The sequence below is a fragment of the Lutra lutra genome, chromosome 8, assembly GCF_902655055.1.
Source record: "Lutra lutra chromosome 8, mLutLut1.2, whole genome shotgun sequence".
Lineage (NCBI taxonomy): Eukaryota > Metazoa > Chordata > Mammalia > Carnivora > Mustelidae > Lutra > Lutra lutra.
Window position 1 is genome coordinate 92196673 of NC_062285.1, and position 13352 is coordinate 92210024.

General features: G+C 38.2%; 1 long non-coding RNA gene across 1 annotated transcript in view; it reads right to left on the reverse strand.

Annotated features, from left to right (window-relative positions):
* Positions 1 to 2636: 2636 nt before the first annotated feature.
* Positions 2637 to 13352, reverse strand: part of LOC125106026 (uncharacterized) — a 56973-nt gene continuing 46257 nt past the window's right edge. The window contains exon 3 of the long non-coding RNA XR_007129209.1: positions 2637 to 2691. This is a non-coding gene — a long non-coding RNA (uncharacterized LOC125106026). The remainder of the gene's footprint in view (positions 2692 to 13352) is intronic.

Genomic DNA, 13352 nt, shown 5'->3' on the forward strand with positions numbered 1-13352 from the left:
CCATCTGTGTATTTTCTTTGGTCAAGCATGTGTTAGGGTTTTTGGCTCATTTTCTGATAAGGTTTTCTTACTCTTGAGTTTTAAGACTTCTTGTATGTTAAATGTTATAACTGGATAACAGTCCTGTATCAGATGTGTCTTTTGCAAGAATTTTTCTCATTCTTTGGCATGTCTTGTCATTCTTTTCATACTCTCTTTCATGGAATAGGCGTTTTTTAACTTTAATGAAGTCCGGTGTATCCATTATTCTTTCATGGCTAGAGCCTTTGGTGGTGTCTCCAAAAAGTCATCACAGTCCCCAAGGCCATCCAGGTTTTCTTCTTTGTTGCCTTCTAGGAGCTTTATAGTTTTGTGTTTTGTGTCTTCTTCAATTTCTTTCACTACTATCTTCCAATTTTCAGTGTTCAGTTCTTTTACCTCCTTGGTTAAATTTATTTCTAGATATTTTCTTCTTTTTGCTGCGACTCCAAATGGGATTATTTTCTTAATTTTTCTAATAGTTCATTATGGGTATATAGAAATCCAACAGATTTTTGTATATTCTTTATCCTACAACTTTACCGAATTCATATATTAGCTCTCAAAGTTTTTTTGGTGGTGCCTTTAGGGTTTTTTATATATGTTCTCTCCAGATAGACAAGCTTTGTATTTCTTCCTTTCTGATTTGCTAGTTACTCCAGCTAGGGTGGCCAATACTATGCTGAAAGAAAGTGAGGAGAGCGGGCATCCTGTCTTCTTCCTAACTTTGGAGGAAATTCTTTCAGATTTTGAACATCAAGTATAATATTCACTGTGGGTTTGTGATACACTGTATTTATTATGTTGAGGTAGATTCCGTCTAAATTCACTTTGTTGAGAGTTTTTAAAAATTTTTTTAATTTATTTTTAAAATTCCTTTTCAGTGTTCCAGAATTCATTGTTTACCACACCCAGTGCTCCATGCAATATGTGCCCTCCACAATACCCACCAGGCTTACCCAACCTCCCTACCCCCCTCCCCTCCAAAACCCTCAGTTTGTTTCTCAGAGTGCACAGTCTCTTGTGGTTCATCTCCCCCTCCAATTTCCCCCAACTCCCTTCTCCTCTCCATCTTCCCATGTCCTTTGTGATATTCCTTATGCTCCACAAATAAGCAAAACCATATGATAACTGACTCTCTCTGCTGACTTATTTCACTTAGCATAATCTCTTCGAGTCCCATCCATGTTAATACAAAACTTTGGGTATTTATCCTTTCTGATGGAGGCATAGTACTCCATAATATATATGGACCATATCTTCTTTGTTCATTTGTCTGTTGAAGGCCATCTTGGTTCTATCCACAGTTTGACGACTGTGGCCATTGCTGCTATGTACATTGGGGATACAGATGGCCCTTCTTTTCACTACGTCTCTATCTTTGGGGTAAATACCCAGTAGTGCAATTGCAGGGTCATATTTTTATAGCTCTATTTTTAATTTCTTAAGGAATCTCCACACTGTTTTCCAAAGTGGCTGCACCAACTTGCATTCCCACCAACGGTGTAAGAAGGTTCCCCTTTCTCCACATCCTCTCCACTTACTGTTTACTGCTGTGTTAATTTTGGCCATTCTAACTGGTATCTCAATGTGGTTTTGATTTGAATCTCCCTGATGGCTAGTGATGATGAACATTTTTTCATGTGTCTGTTAGCCATTTGTATGTCTTCATTGGAGAAGTGTCTGTTCATGTCTTCTGCCCATGTTTCGACATGATTATCTGTTTTGTGTGTGTTGAGTTAGAGGAGTTCTTTATACATCTTGGATATCAGCCTTTTGTCTGTAGTGTCATTTGCGAATATCTTCTCCCATTGTGTGGGTTGCCTCTTTGTTTTGTTGACTGTTTCCTTTGCTGTGCAGAAGCTTTTGAACTTGATGAAGTCCCCAAAGTTCCTTTTCACTTTTGTTTCCTTTGTCTTTGGAGACATACCTTGAAAGAAGTTGATGTGGCCCATGTCAAAGAGGTTACTGCCTATGTTCTCCTCTAGGATTCTGATGGATTCCTGCCTCACATTGAGGTCTTTAATCCAGTTTGAGTTTATCTTTGTGTATGGTGTAAGAGAATGGTCGAGTTTCACTCTTCTACACATAGCTGTCCAATTTTCCCAGCACCATTTATTGAAGAGACTGTCTTTTTTCCACTGTATATTTTTTCCTGCTTTGTCGAGGATTAGTTGACCATAAAGTTGAGGGTCCATATCTGTGCTCTCTACCCTGTTCCACTGGTCTATGTGTCTGTTTTTGTGCCAGTACCATGCTGTCTTAGTGATCACAGCTTTGTAGTAAAGCTTGAAATCAGGCAATGTGATGCCCCCAGTTTTGTTTTTCTTTTTCAACATTTCCTTAGCAATTCGGGGTCTCTTCTGATTCCATACAAATTTTAGGATTGTTTGTGCTCGCTTCGGCAGCACATATACAAATTTTAGGATTGTTTGCTCCAGCTCTTTAAAAAATGCCGGTGGAGTTTTGATTGGAGTGGCATTGAAAGTATAGATTGCTCTGGGCAGTATAGACATTTTAACAATGTTCATTCTTCCAATCCATGAACATGGAATGGTCTTCCATTTTTTGTGTCTTCTTCATTTTCTTTCATGAGTGTTCTGTAGTTCCTCAAGTACAGATCCTTTATCTCTTTGGTTAGGTTCATTCCCAGGTATCTTATGGTTCTTGGTGCTATAGTAAAGATAAAATAAAGATAAAATAATAAAGATAAAGTAAAGATAAAATAAAGAATCAATTCTTTAATTTCCCTTTCTGTATTTTCATTGTTAGTGTATAAGAAAGCAACTGATTTTTGTACATTGATTTTGTATACTGCCACATTACTGAATTGCTGTATGAGTTCTAGTAGTTTGGGAGTTTTTATCATAAATGGATGTTGAACTTTTGAAGTAGTTTTAGTGCATTTGGTGACATAAATATAAGATTTTAGCCTTTCATTTTGTTAATGTGGTATTTCACATTGATTTGCAGATGTTGAAACATTTTTGCATCCATGGAATAAATCCTACTTGTTCATATTGTATGTCTTCTTGAAAATATTTTGTTGAGGACCCATGTTCATCTTTGCATCCATGTTCATCAGGGTTATTGGCCTGTAAGTTTCTTCTCTTAATTGAGCAATTTATGATTCCATGTTCTCTGCCTTTTTTTTAGCATATTGTCAAAAGCATTTGCATTGTTTAAAAATTTTTAGTGGTTGCTTAGAGTTTGCAATATAGGTCTGTGCCTAATCCAGATCCACTTTTAACTAATACTGTAACATTTGACAGTTAATAAAAGATTCTTACAATTACAAGCAATCACAATGCCTCCCGAACATTCCTTGTATTACTGCTGTCATTCATTTCACTTACGCATAAGCAGACATAAGAACATATGAGAATGTGTGTGTGTGTGTGTGTGCAAGCATATGATTGTCTTTGAAGTTTTTTTTTATGATATCCAATGTATGGATTATTTTCATTTATGAATTATGCCTTTGACATAATTAGAAAAGGCTTTCTTCTAGAAGTTTTATAATTTCAGTTTTATATCAAGTCTGTTATCCTTCATGAGTTTATATGTCTATATGATGTGAGACATAAGATTTTTGGGGGGGTGCACTAGGGATATAAAATTCCTTCAACAAATGTATGCTATTTTCTATGAACTGGCTCAGATTTCCATTGGAATTTTATTGAATCTTTTGATAAATTTTTGGAGAATGGGTATCTTAACAAGATTGAGTCTTCTAAATCATAAACAATTTAATTTTCGACATTTATTTATTTATTTTTTTTTATGACTGCCAATCTCTTCTATGTACAAGTGGAATTTCTGTCCTTTATACTTTTTTTTTTTTAAAGATTTTTTTATTCATTTATTTGACAGACAGAGATCACAAGCAGGCAGAGAGGCAGGCAGAGAGAGAGGAGGAAGCAGGCTCCCTGCTGAGCAGAGAGCCCAATGCGGGGCTCGATCCCAGGACCCCGAGATCATGACCTGAGCCGAAGGCAGCGGCTCAACCCACTGAGCCACCCAGGCGCCCCTAATTTTCGACATTTATTATCTTAATTTCCTTAGCCACTTTGAAGTGTTCAGTGTATAGGTCTTACAATTTTTGTTGGGTATACCCCAGTATATTTCATAATTTTATACAATTTTAAAAGGTATTTTAAAATTTCATTTCCAGTGCTTTTAGGAAGAAATACAATGATTTTGTATCATAATTTGTAATATGCAGTGTTAGAAGTTATTAACATCTAGCAGTGATTTTATAGTTTCATGAGATTTTCAACCAGATCCTCTCGTCTGTGAATAAAGACATTTTTTTTCTTCCTTGTCCGTGTGGATGCCTTTTAATTCTTATCTTTTTACTTCAGTGCCTAGACCTTCTATGTAATGTTGAATAAAAGTAATGAGAGCAGACACCTTCTTTTTCCTGATTTTTTTAAGGGAGAGCATACATTTCTTTGTCATTAAGAATGTTACTATCTTAGAAGAAATGTTATTAGCTCTTGGTTTTTTTTAGATGTTCTTAATCATGTTAAGGAAGTTCCCTTCTGTTTCTAGTTTTATGATAAAAATGTATTTTTGGATTTTGTCACACATTTGTTATTTGTGAGGTAACAGGATTTTCTTTTTAGTTTATTAATATTGTGAATTACATTCCTTGATATTAAAAGTTAAACCAACTTTGCAAACTTGGGTTAAACCCCAGGTCATCATGATGTATTATCTTTTTAACATATTGTTGAATTAGCTGTGCTAATTTCCATTTAGAAATTTTGCATCTATAGCTTTGAAGGATATTGTCCTGATATTTTATATTCTTATACTGTCATTCCTTAGTATTGGTAGTACTATAATGCTAATCTCACAACATGAATTTGGAAACATTCATTCTTTTTCATTTTTCTGAAGACTTTCATTTGTATGGCATTATTTCTTATTTTAATGCTCAGTACAATTACTCAGTGAAGCCATTTGGTTCCAGAGTTTAATTTGTTGACAGTTTTAAAACTACAAATTTATTTTTTAAGTAGGAGTAAGGCTTTTCACGTTATTTCTTTTATATATATATATATAGAGAGAGATATCTATATACAGATAGATTTTTTTAGAGGAATTTGAGAGTTTGTATTTTTCAAAGATTTTGTTCCTTTCAGTTTATTCATTTCTTCACGAATATATTTTGATACTGTCTCTCATGAATTATGTCTGTCAGCTAACTTCTTGACAAATTGGCATAAAGTTGTTCATAATAGTCTGATTTTCCTTGAAATACAGATTCTGTAGTGTGACATCACTCCAATTGTGATATTGGTTAATTTGTGACTTCTCTTTTTATCCTGAACAACTGGTCTGGAGTTTTATCAAATTTTATTAATCTTCTCAAAGAACTAGGTTTTGAATTACTAGTTAAGCTTTTTGCAACAAGTGAAAAAATATTTAAGATTTTTTTTTTAATTAGCCAATGTATAGTTGTCAAATCACCTTATTTAGCCCTGTCAGCATGTTTTGCTCTGAAACCTACTTTTTCTGTTACCAGCTTTGGTTTGACTATTGTTAACATAGTATATTTTACTACCCTTTTAGTTTTCCCATTTTGTTTCTCTATGTTTGCAGTATGTTTCTTGCTGGCAGTGTACTATTCTCACTTTATACCCAATCCAGTCATTTACTCCCTTTAGTGGTGGTTATTAAGGTTAAGTGTAACATACAATTTTCTACTGATGCCATCTGTTCTTTGCTACCTTTCTTTTTCCCTTTATTCAAATCTAGTACATATTTTTTTTTTTAAAGATTTTATTTATTTATTTGACAGAGAGAGATCACAAGTAGATGGAGAGGCAGGCAGAGAGAGAGAGAGGGAAGCAGGCTCCCTGCTGAGCAGAGAGCCCGATGTGGGCCTCGATCCCAGGACCCTGAGATCATGACCTGAGCCGAAGGCAGTGGCTTAACCCACTGAGCCACCCAGGCGCCCCTAGTACATATTTTTTAATGATCTACTTTATCCATTTTGTTGTCAAAATTTTAAGGTTACTTTAAGGCTTAGAGTAAAAATATTTAATGGCATAACCTTTTTTAAAACAGTATTTCATTGATTTACTTGAGAGTGAGAGGGAGCACCAAGGGAGAGGGAGAAGCAGACTTAGCTGAGTGGGGAGCCTGGCAAGGGACTCAATCCCAGGACCCTGAGATCATGACGGGAGCTGAAGGTTGGCCCTAACATAACATAATCTAACTTAAGTGAAATAAATTCCATTTACAAATGGTTTAAAAATAGTATAAAATATATTTAGGTGACTCCCTTCCCAAATTTTATTTTTGTTATATAATTGCCACATATCATAAATACCAGATTATATCACTCTTGTTTTTTAAAAATCAATGTTTTAACAAATTTTAAATGGTACCAGAAAGTGTCCTATTAACCCATGTACTTACCCTGTCTAGTATTCTTCATTCCTTTGTGTGGATTCATATTTATATCCGTTATCATTTTTCTTCTATATTAAAAACTACATTTTGGAGCATCTGGGTGGCTCAGTGGGTTGAGCCTCTGCCTTCAGCTCAGGTCATGATCTCAGGGTCCTGGAATTGAGTCCCGCATCAGGCTCTCTGCTGAGTGGGAAGCCTGCTCCCCCCAACCCCGCCTGCCACTCTGCCTACTTGTGATCTCTCTCTGTGTGTCAAATAAATAAAATCTTTAAAAACAAAAAAACAAAACTACTTTTTTATTGAAGTATAGCTAACACACAATTTCACATTCGTTTCAGGTATACAACATGTTTTGACAATTCTATAGCTTATGCTGTGTTCACCTAAGTGCAGCTACCATCTCTCATCATTCAATGCCATTAAAATACATGAGTGATTATTTTTCCTATGCTGTATCTTTCATCCCCATGACTTCTTCATTCCATAACTGGAAGGCTGTACTCTTCACTCCCCTTCACCCACTTTGCCCATCCCGCAGCCTCACTCCTTTTGGCAAGTACTCGTTTGTTCTTTGTCTTTACGGGTCTGTTTCTGCTTTTGGTTTGTTTATTCATGTATTCCTTTGTTTTCCTTTTTATTTTTTTATTTTTTTAATTTTTTTTTAAAAGATTTTATTTATGTATTTGAGAGAGAGAGAGAATGAGAGAGAGCATGAGAGGAGAGAGGTCAGCAGGAGAAGCAGACTCCCTGCCAAGCAGGGAGCCCGATGCGGGACTCCATCCTGGGACTCCAGGATCATGACCTGAGCTGAAGGCAGTTGCTTAAACAACTGAGCCACCCAAGTGCCCCTTTGTTTTCCTTTTTAGATCCTACATAAAAGTGAGATCATATGGCATTTGTCTTTGTCGATCTAACGTCCTTAATTTAACATATTATCCTGTAGACCCATCCATGTGGTCACTAAATGCCAAGATCTCTTTCTGTTTTATGGCAGAGTAACATTGCCGTGTGTATTCTACATCTTCTTTATTCATCTGTTGATGCATACTTGGATTACTTCCATATCTTGGCTATTGTAAACAATCCTGTAATAAACCTAGGGATAGATTTATTTTTTTCAAATTGGTGTTTTCATTTTCTTTGAGTAAATACCAGTAGTGGAATAACCGGATGATAAATTACTCCAATTTTTAATTTTTTAAGGACTCTCCATACTATTTTCCATAATGGCTGAACCAGGCTGCATTCCTACCAACAGTGCATCTTTCCTTTTTGTCCACATTCTCACCAAACACTAGTTTTTTCTTATCTTTTTAATTCTAGATATTCTGTTGGTATAAGGTACTATCTCATTGTGGTTTTGACTTACATTTCCCTGATGACGTGGCCACCCATCTTTTCATGTGTCTGTTTGCCATCTGTATGTCTTCTCTGGATAAATGTTTACTAGGTCTTCTGTCCATTTTAATATTGGATTATTTCTCTTTTTTCAGTGCTTTTTGACATCAGTGCTTTCTGTATTTTAGATATTAACTCCTGATCAGATTATTTGCGGATGTTATCTCCCATGAATAGGCTTGCCTTTTCATTTGGCTGCTGGTTTTTTCACTGTAACTTTTTATTTTGGGTAGCCCCAGTAGTTGATTTTTACTTTTGTTTCCCTTGTCTGAGGAGACATATATAGAAATGTATTTCTTAGATATATGTCAAATAAATTACTATGTTTTCTTCTAGGAGTTTTAAGGTTTCAGGTTTCACATGCAGGTCTTTAATCCAATTAGAGTTCCCTTTTTAATGTGGTATGAGGAAGAGACCTAGTTTCATCATTTTGCATGTAACTGTCCAGTTTTTCCAACATAGTTTTTGAAGAGATTATCTCTTCCTCATTGTCTGTTCTTACCTCCTTTGTCATAGATTAATTGACTATACAACATGTTGGTTTGTTTTTCTGGGTTCTCTAGTCTCTTCCATTACTCTGCGTGTCTATCTTTGTGTCAGTACCATACTGATTTTTTTTTTTAAAGATTTTATTTATTTATTTGACAGAGAGAGATCACAAGCAGGCAGAGAGGCAGGCAGAGAGAGAGGAGGAAGCAGGCTCCCTGCCGAGCAGAGAGCCCGATGCGGGGCTTGATCCCAGGACTCTGAGATCATGACCTGAGCCGAAGGCAGCGGCTTAACCCACTGAGCCACCCAGGCGCCCCAGTACCATACTGATTTAATCACTACAGCTTCCTAGTATATTTTTAAATCAGGGAATGTGAGATACTAACTTTGTTCTTCTTTCTCAGGATTGCTTTGACTATTGGAGTTTTTGTTTGTTTGTTTTGGAGTTCCATACAATTTTTTTTTTTTTTTACCATTGTTCTACTTCTGTGAAAAATTGTTTTTATTATTTATTTTATTATTATTTATTATTTATTATTTATTTATTTGAGAGAGCAAGGGAGAGAAAGAGCATGAGTAGAGGGGAGAGAGAGGGAGTAGCAGACCCCGCACTGAGCAGGGAGCCTGATGTGGGACTCGATCCTAAGACCCTAGGATCATGACCTGAGTCGCAGGCAGATTGAGCCACCCAGGCACCCCTATTGGTATTGTGATAGGGGTTACATTGAATCTGTAGGTTTCCTGGGCATTACAGACATGTTAACAATATTGATTCATCCAGTCCACAAACCTGAAATAATTTTACATTTGTATCCTCTTTAATATTTTATTCCTTTTGTTACAATTGTAAATGGAATTTTCTTTTTTTTTTTTTTAAGATTTTATTTATTTATTTGACAGACAGAGATTACAAGTAGGCAGAGAGGCAGGCAGAGAGAGAGGAGGAAGCAGGCTCCCCGCTGAGCAGAGAGCCCAGTGTGGGGCTCGATCCCAGGACCCTGGGATCGTGACCTGAGCCGAAGGCAGAGGCTTTAACCCACTGAGACACCCAGGTGCCCCTGGAATTGTTTTCTTAATTTCTCTTTCTGTTACTTTGTGTTAAGAAACTCAAACTCAATTTCTGTGTATTAATTTATGTCCTGCAACTTTACTGAATTTGTTAATTACTTCTAATATTTTTTATATAGTCTTTGGAGTTTTTATGTATAATATCATGTTACCTGCAAACAGTGACAGTTTCATTTCTTCTTTACCAATTTGGATGCCTATTAGTTCTTTCTTTGATTGCTACAGCTAGGAATTACAGTATTATATTAAATGTAAGTGGTGAAAGTGAACATCTCTGTCTTGTTCCTGATTTTTATTTATTTTTATTTTAAGATTTAATTTATTTGACAGACCAAGATCACAAGTAGGCAGAGAAGCAGGCAGAGAGAGAAGAGGAAGCAGGCTCCCTGCTGAGCAGAGAGCCTGATATGGGGCTCGATCCCAGGACCCTGGGATCATGACCTGAGCCAAAGGCAGAGGCTTTAATGCACTGAGCCACCCAGGCGCCCCTTGTTCCTGATTTTTAGAGGAAGAATTCTGTTTTTCACCACTGAGTATGATGTTCACTGTGGGTTTTCATCCGTGGTCTTTATTGTGTTGAGGTATATTCCCTCTAAACCTGTTGAGCTGATAGTTTTTATAAATGGGTATAGTACTTCATCAGATGCTTGCTTTATCTGCAGCTATTGAAGGTCTTATTTTAGAAAGAGAGAATGCAAGTGGGGGGAGGACAAAGGGAGAGAGAGAGAGATGCAGAACCTGAGGTGGGGCTTGATCCCATGACCCTGAGATCATGACTTGGATGTTGAATTGACTGAGCCACCCAGGTGCCCCTGCATCTATTGAAATAATCAAGTAATTTTTTAAAGATTTTATTTACATATCTGAGGGGGGCGGGGGGACAAACAAGGGGAGGAGCAGAGGGAGAGGAGAATCCCTGGACCCTGGGATCCTGACCTGAGCCAAAAGCAGATCTTAGCAGACTGAGCCACCCAGGTGCCCAAATAATCAAATTACTTTCATCTTCCATTTTGTTAATGTGGTTTATCACATGATGGACTTGGAAATTTCGAACCACCCTTGCATCCCCAGAATACATCCCACTTGATTATGGTGAAAGACCTTTTTAAAGTATTTTTGCAATTTTTTTTACTAGTATGCTGAGGATTTTTGCATTTATATTCATCATGGATATTGGCCTGTAGTGTTCCTTTTGTAGCATTTTTTATTTTGGTATTAGGTAACATTGATCATATGGAATGAATTCGGGAATTTTCCTTCCTCTTAGATTTTTTGGAATGGTTCAAAGAGAGTAAGTATTAGCTGTTCTTTAAATGTTTTGTAGAATTAACCTATGAATCCATATGGTTCTGAACTTTGTAATGATGGGAGTTTTTGATTACTGATTGAATTCTGTTACTAGTAATTAGTATGTTCAGATATTCTCCTTCTTTCTGATTTAGTTTTGGAAGATTATTTCTAGGTGTTTATCCAGTTCTTCTAGGTTGTCTAATTTGCTGACATATAATTTTTCATTGTAGTCTCATAATCCTTTGTCATTCTGTGGTATTGGTTGTTACTTCCTTTCAGTTCTCATTTTATTTGTGTCCTTTTTTTTTTTTAAGATTTTATTTATTCATTTGACAGAGAGATCACAAGTAGGCAGAGAGGCAGGAAGAGAGAGGGAAACAGGTTCCCTGCTGAGCAGAGAGCCCGATACGGGACTCGATCCCAGGACCCTGAGATCATGACCCGAGCCGAAGGCAGCAGCTTAACACACTGAGCCACCCAGGCACCCTGTGTCCTGTCTCTTGACATTTGTAAATTCATCTTTTCAAAGAACCAGTTGTTGGTTTCCTTGATCTTTTCCTTTTTTCTCTGAACTTTATTATCTCCTTCTTTTTACTAAGGCTTTGTTTTCCATTTCCTAGTTCCTTTATGCATAATGTTAGATTTTTAAATTTTTTTTAGATTTCTCTTATTTCTTGAGGCAGGCCTATATCTCTGTAAATTTCCCTCTTAGAACTTCTTTCACTGAGTCCAGATTTTGGACTGTTGTTTTTTCATTTTTCATTTGTATCCATGCATTTTTTTCCATTTCCTCTTTGATTTCTTTTTTCACCCATCGGTTGCTTAGTAACATGTTGTTTAGGGTCCACAGGCTTTTCTCCCCCTCTCCCATTTTTTCCTTGTAATTATTTTCTAGTTCTGTGCTACTCTTATTGCAAAAGTTGGGTGATATAATTTTAATCTTTTTAAGTTTATTGAGACTGTTTGGGGGTCTAAGATGTGACCTCTCCTGGGAAATATTTCAACTTTTTATCAGGCAGATTGCATATAGTTCTTTTTCTGAGATTTTTTCCGGTTCTTTCATTGGCATATATTCTTCTCTCCCCTCATTTTGCTTCACTTTCTGCATTTGTTTCTATGAATTAGATGGCACAGCTACTTCCCCTAAATTTGAAGTCATAATCTTGTGTGTGGTCATTCCCTGTGTAGACTCTGTGTGCCTGATAACTTTGGCTGGCTAGTTGGACTGGTGTTTTATGGGCTGGGGATCTGAGGACACTTGTGCAGGTGCCTTGATAGGGTGGCAGAGCTCAAGGGTTCATGGGCTGTAGTTGTCCCAGGACTCTCTGTACAGAGGGCCCTGTGGCAGGACCCTTGAAGATACAGTAGAAATCTGTGTGTGCTGGGGCTCTCTGTGCAGAGAGTACCCTAGTGAGGTTAATGGAGCTGTGCCAGGATGTGGACAGGGGGGGCCTGGGGTATTCTCTGCAGGAGACACCTTAGCAGGGCGGCTGGAGCCAAAGGGGGGTACAAGCCAGCATCCTGGGGCACTCCCAACAAAGCCTGCTATGGCAAGACAGCTGTAGCTGAAGTGGGCATAGGCTGGGGTAGGCCTAGGCCTCTCCGCAGAAAGGGTGCCCTGGCAGAACAGCTGAAGCTCAAGTGAAGTACACTAGGGTCGGGTGGGGTGTGCAGCACAGGGGTTCTTCTGGCAGGAAAGCTGGAGTCAAGGTAGGCACAGACTAGCAGTTCCCAGGGCACTCTCTGCAGGGGGTACTCAGAGAGTTTTGGCTATAGCAGAACGTACGAGCCAGAAGGTCACAGAGTTCTCTGTCTACATCAAGACATCTCTACAAGACTCTACAAGTCTACATCTCTGTCTACCCTACCAAGCTGTTTGGAGCCAAAGTGACACGGGCCTGGAGTTTTCTGTGGTGCTCAGTTGGTGGTGGTTGGCCCAGTGGCTGGAGCTGTAGTGAGTGTTGCTCAGGAGTGTCTTGGTGAACCCCACAGTGGGGCTGCCTTAATGGGTTGGCTGGGGTGGGTATGGTTTAGGGACCCAGGACTCTCTGAGGCTGTCCTTGCTCCTGTCTGCACTGTCGAGGTAGATAAGGAATGTAAGCAGTGGCACTTTCCAGACCCTCAGGCTCACAGAGAGTTCTCCAAAGCTCCCTTGCCATTTGGCAGTCCCAGGGCTAGGTCCTTTATTTTCTAGTTGTCCTTTTTATTTTTTTATTTTTATTTTTTTTAAGATTTTATTTATTTATTTGACAGAGAGAGATCACAAGTAGACGGAGAGGCAGGCAGAGAGAGAGAGAGAGAGGAAAGCAGGCTTCTTGCTGAGCAGAGAGCCCGATGTGGGACTCGATCCCAGGACCCTGAGATCATGACCTGAGCCGAAGGCAGCGGCTTAACCCACTGAGCCACCCAGGCGCCCCTAGTTGTCCTTTTTAAATTACAACTTTTTATAGCCAGGATATTCATGGCTCATGTGGGCTAGGACCTGGGAGACTCACTGAAGGGGCAGGCTGTCTATGGCATGTGGAAGGATGCCTGTCCCTAGCTATTCTACCAGGATGGAGGGAGAAGGTAAACAGTGGTTTTCTTCAGCCCCTTCAAACCAGAGACCTGAGTCCTCAGCACTTGGAAGGTAACTGGATCTTTCATATAATATTTGCTCTTTA